At 36.6% G+C, this 12,676-nt stretch overlaps 1 long non-coding RNA gene across 1 annotated transcript in view; it reads right to left on the bottom strand.

Moving 5' to 3' along the window:
• Positions 1–12,676, bottom strand: part of LOC128072981 (uncharacterized) — a 103,670-nt gene that overhangs the window by 17,008 nt on the left and 73,986 nt on the right. The window contains exon 4 of the long non-coding RNA XR_008202572.1: positions 3,150–3,231. This is a non-coding gene — a long non-coding RNA (uncharacterized LOC128072981). The remainder of the gene's footprint in view (positions 1–3,149; positions 3,232–12,676) is intronic.

The following is a 12,676-nucleotide window of genomic DNA, read 5'->3' as shown; positions in this document are numbered from 1 at the left end:
ATTATCACTAAGAGAAGGATGAATTAATAGCCCTTCAGATGAATCCTTCAGATGAAAAAATAAGAATTTAGTAGTATTTTGTAACTCCGGTGATATCTCTTATTTATATAAATTCTTTTTTTTAAAAAGAATCTTACTAAAGTCTTGGATTCAATTGCACCCTAATTACACATTCCTTCTTATTCCCTTCTTTTTGGCTCTGTGTCTCTTTGTTTTAACAAATAGAGGGATAAGAAGTTCAGCATCATTCTTTTATGCTTCACCTTAAGCATTCGGTACCTCAAACGATGCACACATTTGAGCTACGCTGAGGTATTAAAGATAAGGATTATCAAGACTGCAGAAACAGAAAATAGGTATGCATACTACTGTATGGTGAACAAAATTAAAACTGAGTAAGAAGTATTAATCAGTGGTCAAGACAAACTGAAATTAAATATTCCTTCCTAACAAAGTGGAAGTTATAAATATGCATTAGCACGAGACAGGGCAGTTATGTTCAACTATATCTCAAGTATTTAGCCAACTTCATGTCACGGAATGTCTTAAAGGGTTAAGTGGAAAACTTCCATGCTTAAATATTATGAGATTGCATATTACAGTGTTTCTTTGGCATGAAAGTGTTTCTGTGATCCTGGACACTGCTGTATTCTGCAGTAACAGAGGTCACTGAAAAATTAAAGATACTAGAAGAGCAGTAAGGGTAAAGGAAGCAGCTAGCTGCGCTGGCTGACAGGCAGTGGACTGTGAAGCATCAGCATGGCTGGGCTGAGGCTCAGTCATCTGAGAGAAATAGGTACAAATGCTGCTTTGCAGCCAGTAAATGCAAAGTGTGAAGGGGGTACTAACAGCACAGGAAAAAGAAACCAAGTAGTTATAACACTGCTTCACCAAATCAGAGAAGGCAACTGAAAGATTCAAGTCCTAGGAAAAGCACATATGACATCCCATCTAACCTATCTTCCCTCTTTCTTTGTTTTATCTCTCTTGCTTTGCTAAGCCATTTTGAGTCAGCATTTGCAAGCAAGCAGAAATAACTCTGGGAGTAATAAAAGCAGTTTACTGTCACTTTCTCAAGGCTCTAGTCAAGGCCTGAAGAGATGTTAATTAAAGACCAGTGAACTGAGACCCTTATTGCCACAAATGTTGGTTAGTGGGCTACACTGACATTAATCATGTTTTAAATACTCTTCTCTGTTTCCTAAAATAGGCAAATTTTTTAAAGTTTTATTTCACTGTGGAAGTTTTCCAAGGTCTTAATCATTGTCTCTCTTAATTTTCTGCAGTTCTAAATAACCTTTGTCAGACAGTCATCATTCTTCACAGAAGAAATGCAAGACAAATAATACTGCATGCAATGGAAGCAGATGTCTGCAATAAAACTGCCTTTTTCACTGAGCATCAAAATATGTCTTTTTTTTATAGTCAATAGTTTTGATTAGACAACATGCCCCTTATTCCTTACAGCTTTGCTCATATTAACAAATGTCAAAATAAATGCAAATATCATATTCACTGAAAAACCAACAAACAAAAAGAGACAATAGAAACATTGGCCCTGAATGGCATACTCCATGAATCATACAAAGAATAGACGTGGATGAGATTTTATACTACATTGAAAACTACTGCAGTAGAAAGGGCTGAACAGTTTCTGTATTAGTTTCAGAATATTTTTTAAAAGTCATTAGCAAAATAGTCATCATTTCTCTACTTGCTACAAGTGGGATTTTCCGCAACATATTATTCTACAGTTTACTACGATCAGTAGTACTACAAACAGTAGTACTGTCTGTAGTAAGAAAAATCAACCTATGCTATTAAGCAGCAAGAATGAACCTGTCAGCAAGTCAGCTAGAAGTGTAATACAAGGTCACCTGTTGATGAAGGCTCAGACCATCTTCTCTTAACGGCATATTTTGTACATTGATTCCCAGAGGAGAGCCTAAAATCAAACTGATTTATTCCATAAATGGTTCCGAAAAAAATTGAATTTTAAGGTAACCTCAAAGCATTGTGTACTTAATGACATCTGTCAATACAGACCTCATTGCCTATTATTTTAGTGTTTCAATTTGAATACTCCCTTGCACCTGTAGAGATTAATCAAGATGTCTCTTTTTTAGCTCATCAGGAGTACAGATTATGTGTTGTTCCATCCATTTCTGTTGCTCCTATGGACTGGACAAAAAAGAGCTCTCGTGAAGCTGTGAAGACTGTCTTCAAAAACACAAGCTGCAGCCCTGAGGAAGCAGATTAGCTGACATTGATACAAGGTTCAAAAACCTGTTCAGCTGTGATTCTTGGTCTTGCACATTAGAGGTTAAGCAGTATTCCTCTTACACTCTTTCTGATTTTTATGTTTCATCTTTTAGGGCATACAAGCATGACTAAAAAGCTAAGGAACTGATTAAATTTTCTAATTTAATCTCACCATGCCATCAGTAGTTTCCTGACTTTATGTTTTCTTTTGCTTCAGCAACTTTTCTCTATTATTCAACAGCAGTTGTATACTTATACTTAATTTCTTCAACATTATTGAATTAAAAAAGAAACAAAAATAATACATGAAGTTTCCTTTTTACATATATATGCATGCACTTTTACACATAAAAATACATTGCATAATAAAAATAAATAAATCTTGAGAGTACTGAAACAAAACTATGCCAGTATTTCGAAGTACTATTCCTTTGATGTGTTTCTCATGCAGATTGTCATATTTATCAAAAGGTTGTAGAAAATCAGGAGTTCTCCAAAAATCTAATCTCCTGTGTGAAAAATATAACTTTTTGCCCGAGATAAAAGACTTCTAGGAAAAAATAGATAAGCAGGACAAGTTAAAAAAAAAAAAAAAAAGAGCTGTTTTGAAAATGATTGCTTCAGTGCATTTTACATTAAAATTTCAGGAATTGTCTCTACGTACATAAAACCAAAACAAAAACCCAAGTAGAAGTGAGGTATCACCGAGATGAGATTTGTTTTATAGATTCCCTATTTTTATACCAGATTTTATAATGTATTATTAAGAAATTAAACTTTAGAAAATAATTGGTAATGGAAAAGAATTAGAAGAATCAGCACTTCCATTGTTTAGCCATAACATGTTTGACCCAATTCTAGGAGTATTAAGGCCAGATTTTCTTTACCTTTCCAAAGATGGTCATCAAAGCTGTGCTGTTGTACAGGTGGATGTATTTCTTCCTTTCTAGCTGATATTCCTCTGTGCAACTGAAAAAAGTTCCAGGAATAACACTGTTATATTTTTATATCATACCATTTCAGTAAAATACTTTAAGCAACATTCAGTTTCTGTTGTTTCTCATGCCAACAGACTTATCTAAACCATCGCTCTTTCCTCTTCACATCTGACTCAGCCTGTCTAGGTCAACAGAGGATGCTAACACTAATCAAACATTTTAATCAATTTTAAAAAATTGATTAACATCAATCAATTAAAGAGAAGAGGCAGAAACCCATAACACAAGGATTACTTTACATTTTTATTCCTTTTTTTTCCTCTTTTAAAAGAAAATGCTGTTTCCAATGCCAACATTAATTTCCAGTTTCACAAAATCATAGAATGGCCTGGGTTGAAAAGTACCACATCTAGTGGTACTCTAGTCATCCAGTTCCAGTCCCCTGCTACATGCTGGGTTGTCAACCACTAGACCAGGCTTCCCAGAGCCACATCCAGCCTGGCCTTGAATGCCTCCAGGGATGGGGCATCCACAATCTCCTTGGGCAACCTGTTCCAGTGCATCACCACCCTCTGAATGAATTCATGATTTGTTCCATGAAAATAAGCTTTTGCGCTGGACATCCACATGCACTTGCTTGGTTTCATTCTCATTTATCCAGTTAGGGCCTTAAGCCACTCACAACTTTGCTTTCAGTAATGTCTGCAGAGAAGTTTTCTCCTGTGCTGGAAGACGTGATTTGTGGCAAGACAGGCCCTTACTACTGGCTCGGAACTGCTCACCATTTTAGGCATGAACTGGGCTGTCAGGTAAGTGCTACCAGCCCCAGAACATCACCTGCAAATCAACCTGATCAAAGAAGCAAATTCATTTCTGTTGGGTGCTCCTGCTGGTGCTCAGACTGGAAAGCAGATCAAGCATTTTAAATGGGATGAGACGAATGTTGGATGAGAAAATTATAGAAAGGATAGGATGAAAGTACAACTTCAGCATGCTGCCCTCACCTGCTGATTTCCTATCTGTCTTCATTTCCTCTTACTGCAAAAGAACTTATGCTTATGTGTTTCTCAATTTTGCCACTTCCAGAGCAAAATTTTCCACGAAACTCAACTTTTCTTCTGTTTGTGTATTAAAAAATACTCCTACTTCTGTTTATTTATTCTTTGCTTGAAGTAATACTCCATTGCAGAAAAGCTTCCTGCAGGCAAAATGTTAATTTTTCTTGTTAATTATATGTGGTACAAAATAAACACACTTTCAGCTGTCTCGATATGTTGATTCCATGGTAGCATCATTTACTGGGATGCTTTGAGTAAAAATAATAAATTTTCCAGACTAACAACGAGACGCCCCTTCCTCCTTCCTTATATTTTACAATAATATAAATTTCTATTTAGAAGTGTGGGTGCCCTCTTGTTGTCAGGACACTGTGGGACTGCAGTGTGAGGCAAAGTCGGTGCTGCCCCATGAGGTGAAACACAGATGGTTCCATCTGGCTCCCATTGGCCCCAGCACAGGAGCAGGCCCAGCAGCGACTCTGGCGCATCTGGGGACCAGAGGACTAAAAGTAAAGCTGCAAGACTTCCTCAGTCTATTGGATATGGCATCTTCAATTAGCCTATATAAATATATGAAAATTTAAAGATGAAGATCCGCAGCACCATGAATTTACATGCTGATAGTGACTAAGTTTCATGTAACTCTAGAAGCTGAATGAATTATGGCCTTCAGATTGTCTCTGTGAATATATCTGGTTTCCATGCTTTCACGTGTAAGAATAAAGAGCAACAAAATTAGATATTATTTGGTTGGGAGACAATTTCTGCTTTCAAGCTCCAAGTCTGAACTTAGAGTGGAAGCACACCTTTCCACCACCCACATGCACACAATGCTATAGCTAACATTTGCGGAAAGCAATCTGCACTGCAAACCACAGAACATGGGGGGGTGAACTGCAGTTAGGAAGACTGCAGAGATGAGAATTGTTTTTTGGCTGGAGAACAGCCAGCTTAATGCCCTACACTACATATTTTGCCAAGCATGTTACACATCACTGAAATGCTCTTAAGAATTTTTTTCAGGGAAATGTGTAGGAGTGCTCACCCTTCTTGTTCTCTGCTGTAGCCAAAACTCTGAGGGCTGCTTCGAAAGTAATGCCTCCTATTTTATGTTGGCTCACAACATCAGAGAAATATGTTAGTGTTATGGCAGTAGAGGTTGGACCTTCTCACCAATACCCCTTTACATTTTGTTGCTGTATGAGGATGGAAACAGAGATGAAGTGTAACAAAATGTTGTCTGATATGGAAGAGCATACATAGAAAAGGTGTGGAACTGCATTCCTCCATGCAGAAATAAATGATACCCACTGACATTCATTCAGAATTTGCTCTATTGTATATTGTAATTGTGCTCTTTGTATCTCTTGTAATTTCCATGGAAATAAATAGGAGGCATTACCTTCAGAAAACAACTATTTGCTACTGATGTCCGTGACACCACCTCGAGAAAGGCAGGATGTAGGCAGTGAGAATGCACTTTGAGAATTTGCACATATTTTTACTAGTAGACTGCAAGCTGCTTGAATGCTGTAGTGCAAGAAAAATACATGGAGCCAATGTGCCTCATTATATAAATGTCTTGCCAGAATAATTGAAGAATTGATTGTAGAATTGATTGAAAATGTATTTATATTCTTGACTGCGATTTTCACCTGCATGTACAGATAAGAAGTGTTTTACTAATGAAGCTTTCAGTGAAATTGCAAAGCTTTCTTTGTATGTATTTTTGAAATGCTTCTAGGGTCAAAGGCAAGGAGCAAGGAACAGATTTTTAACCCATGCAATGGAAAATACACCATTTTTCCAACCACGTGATTATTTTTCTTCAATCCTGTTAAACTCATTGAATTCTAACACTGATGGTGGTGTCTTCATTTATACAATAATATTTATAAGTCCTTTTATGATGACCAATTTAACCACTTCTGCTCTAACAGTATTTAGCAATATTTGATTCTACCTCCTCCCATATTTATGAAATGATGATATTCTTTGAATTCCTGAAAAAATGATTTGTATTTCTGAAAAACTTCATTTTTCTTAAATTATGCCTGTGACATGCCTATGTAAGTAAAAGACAAGAGGTGAGAACATGTAATACCAAAAAATGTAGAAAAGTAGAAGAAAAAAAAAAACAGTTTTAAGTTGTCTAATCATTAGTTTATCACACAGATTAATGCATATGAAAACCTCTGTTATTATTATTCTTGGACTCTTTACATCTATAACCTAAGCAGACTTGCCACCATGTAGTTAAGCTCTATTCCTAACAGTATCTATTTAGTTCAATATGGTTCCAAAAAAAAATTAAAAAAAATAAAAAAAATTAACCATACTTGCCTTATGACTTCAAGAGAATTGTCTTCTTATCTGATCTCATGACTGGAATATATTCCTTCTTACTTCTTGAAGCAAATAGATTATTTTTTTCGGGTAATGACCACTATACAGTGAAATTCCATACACTGTAGCAGTATTTTCCAATCATGTGTAATCAATTTTCTAGGATAGTTCTTGGAAAACTTCCAACATTCAAAAATCTGATGAATTTCATCATGCAAGAGGAAAGATGGATTTGGAGCTAGAAAAACTTGGAAGCCAAATGTCTTATCTATTCTGAGACTTGTTTGTGTAAGAAGATAAAGAGTTAAGTTGGAGGAAAGGCAAAGTAAAAGCCCACATGCTGCTTCCATCACATGTTTCTAGATTACCCTCCCTTCTTAGAAACACATAAACTGTTCCCTGGGAGCACATTTCCTTCAATTTCTTCTCTTTTGTTTGTTATTGGCAGAAAACATTTTTTATCTTGATGTTTCTAAAGAATATCTAAGAGATACTCCTAAGTTGGTAAGCACTAAGTGTCCCACTATTTGTTCCTTTAACCTTTTGTGAAAAGAAAATACAGAGAACATCTTAACACTTAATTTACATGGTCACCTTAACCTCAGTCCTGGAAGGAGGAAGGGGTCATATATGATATAGGAAAAGATTTGTTTTTATAAACATTTATCCACAAGTGAGAAAGGAGAGCTATTTCCTGGATATTGTGTATTTTTAAAAAAGGAAAAAAAGAAAAAAAAGACATAAAGATAAGCAGAATTGTATTCACAACTACTATTTATCAAATTATGCCAAGAACATTAAAAAGAAATGGAACCAGGAATACTCTCCTTCCTCCCCTCCTGCCTCCCATCACCCACATACATTTACATCATTAAATGAAATCTGTTCATTTTCCAGTCTGAAACATCAGAGTTTGGCAGTAGCAAACCACCATAACAATCCACACCAGTCTGGAGGGCAATGACAGAAAACAGAAAGCCCTTTTGCTGCACAGCATAAACAGTTCCTCATACTCATCCACAGTTCCTCATACTCTGCACAGCACAACGAACAAATAAGTTTAATTTCACAGAATTGCTACTGAGGGCATTCTGGAAGTAGCTTATAGTCCCCGAACATGCGCACGACGATATTTACAGCCACAGTTAAGGTTACACAAGCAGTTCCATTCTTATAATTTATCTTCTGATGCCTTATCATATGACAAAAAGGTAAGCACAGTTTTAGATGTGAAAGTCCTGAGCAAATGAGAAATCTCCCTTACCATTCACAAGCACCATAGTCAAAAAGAAGGGTTTGAAAAACCACACTCATCTCTGTTCCCTATCCCTTTCTGATCAGTGGCAGATGGCAATGAATGAGGTTCAGGAAGGAAAACAACACAGAGCATCTAACCATTCTTCCTGGACAGAAACATTCCCACTCCATTCTATCATAATTAAGCTGCTCCTGCTTTCTGAACTAGATGGGGTATCCCTCTATCACAACAGTTAACTGAGTAATGTAGATTTTACCAAAGCTGTGAATGAGGATTCCAGAAATAATAATAATAATAAAAAAAATGTTATAACTTTAAGTTTTCCAGCTAAAAAACTTAAGCTACAGATTGCTTAGTAACCCACTGGCTTTCATTGAAGACATGGGAGCTCTTGTCTCTAATAGCCCAGTCAACACTGTAAATAATCAGGTTTCAGCAAACACCAAGTATCATTCCATGAGACAGTAAGTCTCCCATCTAGTAGACCTTATAAATAGGATTCAAAGAAGGAAACACTTTAGGTATCAGTGGTTTTCAGATTCATTTATGCCCATGATAACTTTTTGTTGAAGGCAATTTAGCTAATTCTCCTGAGCAGATGAAAAGATTTTCTTCACTATCTCTTCCTCACTTATTAAGTTGTTAGTCTCCATGTAGATTATGAGCACCTGATTTTTTATCTATGAAGAATAAGAATATAAATATACACACATATATATAATTATACATATATATGTACTTATTAATTGGACATCCCACAAGAAGACCTAGCTACTGTAGTGGGAGTCCTTGACCCTTTGTGCTTAATCAAGCATTTACTAAATTGCGTATAACATATTAGTTTCTTATTCTGCACTGTTTTTCTTTGGTACTGCACTGCAGTTGATGGGTAATACTTATGTATGTGCTGGAGATGAGATCCAGTTATCTCTGAAGAATCCTAATGATTAAGCAGATTAAAAACAGTGTGACCAATTTCATCTTCATGGTTGCACATCTGAACTTCACTAATTCCTGATAAAACTCAGTGTATTCCACTTAGTTACAGAGCAACTCTGTAGTAACACAAACATATACATAGCTTTAAACTTTTTTAAAATAAAAAATCCAACTAAGAAATAGGACCCATTTTGCTGACAGAATCAGAAGATTAGCCATAAAACTGAGGCATTAACAGGAGGATCAATCCTGATATGTGTTTTTGACATAAAATATTGCTTGGTGCTGCTTCATGGGAAATAATAAATTCACTGAGGTGCTACATTAATCAGGCCATCCATGACAGCCTTAGTATATATCTTCTTAAATGAAACTCACTGCTTTTACAGGCACATAATACCATTCCTCTGTCAGCTTTTAAAGACAGTCTGAAAGCTCTACAGGAGATGTAGGTGTCGCAGGCAAACTTCTCATTGAATATTCATTGTGCCGCCTGCAGTACTTTGAAACTAGCATCCACTTTAAGTGAAGAGAGAGAGATTGCAGTATGCTGCCCTCCTCAAAAGGACTTAAGAAAATAATGATCTGAATAGCAGAAGGTTTAATCCGTATTGACTTTAAATGCAGCTTTAAATGTAGAGGCGAAAAGTAAAAAGACTGGTCATCTCGTCTTTTCATTTTTAGCAGAAACTAAAACTGTGTATGATCAATTTACATATTTATTATTTACATATTTATTGTAAGTGAAGGAGCATGGTGTGGGGGTCAGGAGAAAATAAGAAAACAAACTTGCCATGCATGAAGACCAGACAAGTAAGGCAATTCTCAGTTATAGACTTGGATTTACTGTCATATGCTCTTCCTCTGAAGGACCAATTTTCTTATCTGATACATCAGTCCCACCTCCTACCATAAAATATCAAAATTAAGATGAAAATATAAATATTTTAATTTCATCATTAAGTGATAATATCAACAACTGTCACTCAGTAGTCCCTCAAATGATTGATGTTAAAAATTATTGATGCATTCATTTAATTCCAAATGCATTCCTTTAACATGGGAATACATTCAGATAACATCTTCAAATTATTGAAAATATCATTCAATACTTCAAGAATGGTTACAAGCAAAGCTGAAGAAAGGAAAGAAAGAAGAGCAGGGAAAGAAGATAAATATCAGACCAAAAGCTACATAATGTTGTACTGAAGGTACTCTATTAGAGGGGACTGCAATATGAGTACTACAGGGGAAGGAAATGGTACTGTAATAGACTGGTAAAGGGTAACAGCTTTATAAGCTAGCTATAAGCACTTTTTCACAACTTAAAACCCAATTCTTTACAGTAATGAAGACTGAATTCCCATCCCTCCTCTGCTTTTATATTTGAGAAGTTTGAGAAGTCAGCCTTATCACTGTCAGTGAAATAATTACTGGCACAAACTCTTAGCCATCATCCAAAGCACATATGTAGAAAGCCAATCTAGAGAAAAAGTCTGGATCATCAGCTGCTGTGGATAAATGCAGATCAGATGCTTATGAATGCTGAAGAAAATAAAACTCACTGACACTTTTGCCTACTTTTTCAGCTTATTTATTCACATCTGTGCTGAATAATGTATTAATTTTAATTTTTTTTGAACAATCATTATATGCAAGAAGATATTTCTCTAAGGAAAAAGCTCATCTTTAAGTAAAAATAAACAAGGAAACTATCTTTAATATCTGGATACTAAGAATTAAAAGAAAATAAGTTTTCAAGGTAAACGCTGAATATTTTACATTCATTTTCCACTTACTTCTACCTCAAAGACATCTGTGGAAAACCCTGTGCTCATTTGCTTCTCCTACCAGAGATCTAGGCTTCTTGCCAGATATTCTTCAGAAAATATTCTGTGAAGATGTGCAAAAGAGTTAGGTAAGCACAGCCTGTGAGAGGCTTAAAAGCAATGTGCTCCTATCACCACTGCTGTATTTATCATTAGTTCAGCAATTGATTATGTTGTAAGGCAGCTTTCACAGTATGATATCAGCACCAGAGAAGTGCCCTCATACATTATGGTGCTTCATTGCAGGGAGGGAGTAGAGAATGCTACTTTCACATTCCCTGTACTATGAAACAGGTGCTAAATCCCAGCTCCTGCCTCAGAAGATCAGCAGTCTCTCCACAGCCCTGTAGATGATGCTAGGGAAAAGTGTGGGGCTTAAAAAGAAATATGTTAGGTATAAGAAATTTCTATTATAAAAGGAAAACTAACAAAAAAAAAAAAAAAAAAAAAATTATGTCTGTTACAAGGCAACCTGACAGTCCTTGTTGACTGTGAACTTTCCTGCAGAGCAGTATCACAGCAGGGGAGACAAAGTGCAGCTGGGGAAGCAAAGAACAAAGGCAAGTGATACCTGAAGTTCAATTTTCAGCAAAACATGAATTTTCTGACAAAAAGTCAGACTGTATTTTGGAATAAAACTTACTTTCAACTAAAAACTTTTCCTACTTAAGACATTTTTAATTAAGAATTAAAATTGCTTTATAACACACTCATGAAATTAATTCAAAAAGCCAATTCCTTGAACATCATTTCTTGGTGATTTCTCTTAATTGTCTCAATATGCAAGATAACCTCAAACCACACAGTCCTAGATCCTGCTGCCTTTCTTTCCTAGGGTTACTCAGACCCTAGCTAATAGCCTGCTGAAAGAGGAGCTAGCATAAGAAAGCCCTCAGCACCAATTGATTGAGAAGCACTTCTCCTACGAAGAAAGGTTGAGAGAACTGGGATTATTTAGCTTGGAGAAGGGAAGACCTCTCTGTGGCCTTCCAATACTTAAAGGAGCATATAAACAGGAGGGGGAATGGGTGTTTACAAGGGTGGATAGTGACAGGACAAGGGGAATGGCTTTAAACTGAAACAGGGGAGGTTTAGATTAGATTTGGAGGAATTTTTTTCACTCACAGGGTGTGACACACTGGAACAGGTTGCCCAAGGAGGCTGTGGATGTCCCATCCCTGGAAGCACTCAAAGCCGGGCTTGATGTGGCTCTGAGCAGCCTGGTTTAGTGATTAGCAACTCTGCACATATCAGGGGGGTTGAAACTAGATGATCATTGTGATCCTTTTCAACCCAGGCCATTCTGTGATTCTGTGATTGCTGGGAGTCCATAGACATTAATTCAGAACTTGACTCATCCTTCCTAGGAAACTGGGATTGAACCTGGAGATATCAGTGCTCAGAGAAAGCATATGCTTCTTAGTGGATAATACTCCGAATCTCTCAACTCCTTTGAGAGCAAACCTGATCTTACGTCCATTTCTCCCATCCTATTCTAATCATAGCGGTTGTCAGTTCCCTCAAATAACCTCTTGATTACCTCTACGAAAAAGCAAGTGTCAGGCGGAGGGCAACAGATATCTGCAATTTTTCTGCATTAGAGTCCAGCACAACGACAGAGAGCAGAGAAACTGGGATGGCAGAAGACCTCAAGACAACAGGTTCCAACATGATTCACACTGGATCACGCCTGAGTCTGGGAACTAAATTCAAAATACCAACATTTTGGAGAACTCTCCCTCAATTTAGCATCTTCTAAACATTTCCATCAACCTGCAAATAGATCTCCAGAGTGAGATTCCTTTTTCGTTCTGGCAGTTCTCATTTTCTCCTCAGATCTTTGAGAATTAACTTCACTTCGCATCACTAGGTCCTTCTTTGTTTCAGCACAGCTGAACAAAGACAATAAAGATTGCTAAAAATATCTTGCAGATTTTTTAAGGACCAACTTAATGTGCTTTCTCTGGTAATTTGTTTTGGCAGCTACATGATGGTTATACACTGCTCCCAGCTCCCAGCTGAAGATGGAAAGAGTGGATGCAAATG

This window comes from Tympanuchus pallidicinctus, unplaced genomic scaffold (genome assembly GCF_026119805.1).
Source record: "Tympanuchus pallidicinctus isolate F22 unplaced genomic scaffold, pur_lepc_1.0 scaffold10, whole genome shotgun sequence".
Lineage (NCBI taxonomy): Eukaryota > Metazoa > Chordata > Aves > Galliformes > Phasianidae > Tympanuchus > Tympanuchus pallidicinctus.
Note: the sequence above shows the minus strand (reverse complement) of the source record. Positions and strands in the feature narration are given on the sequence as shown.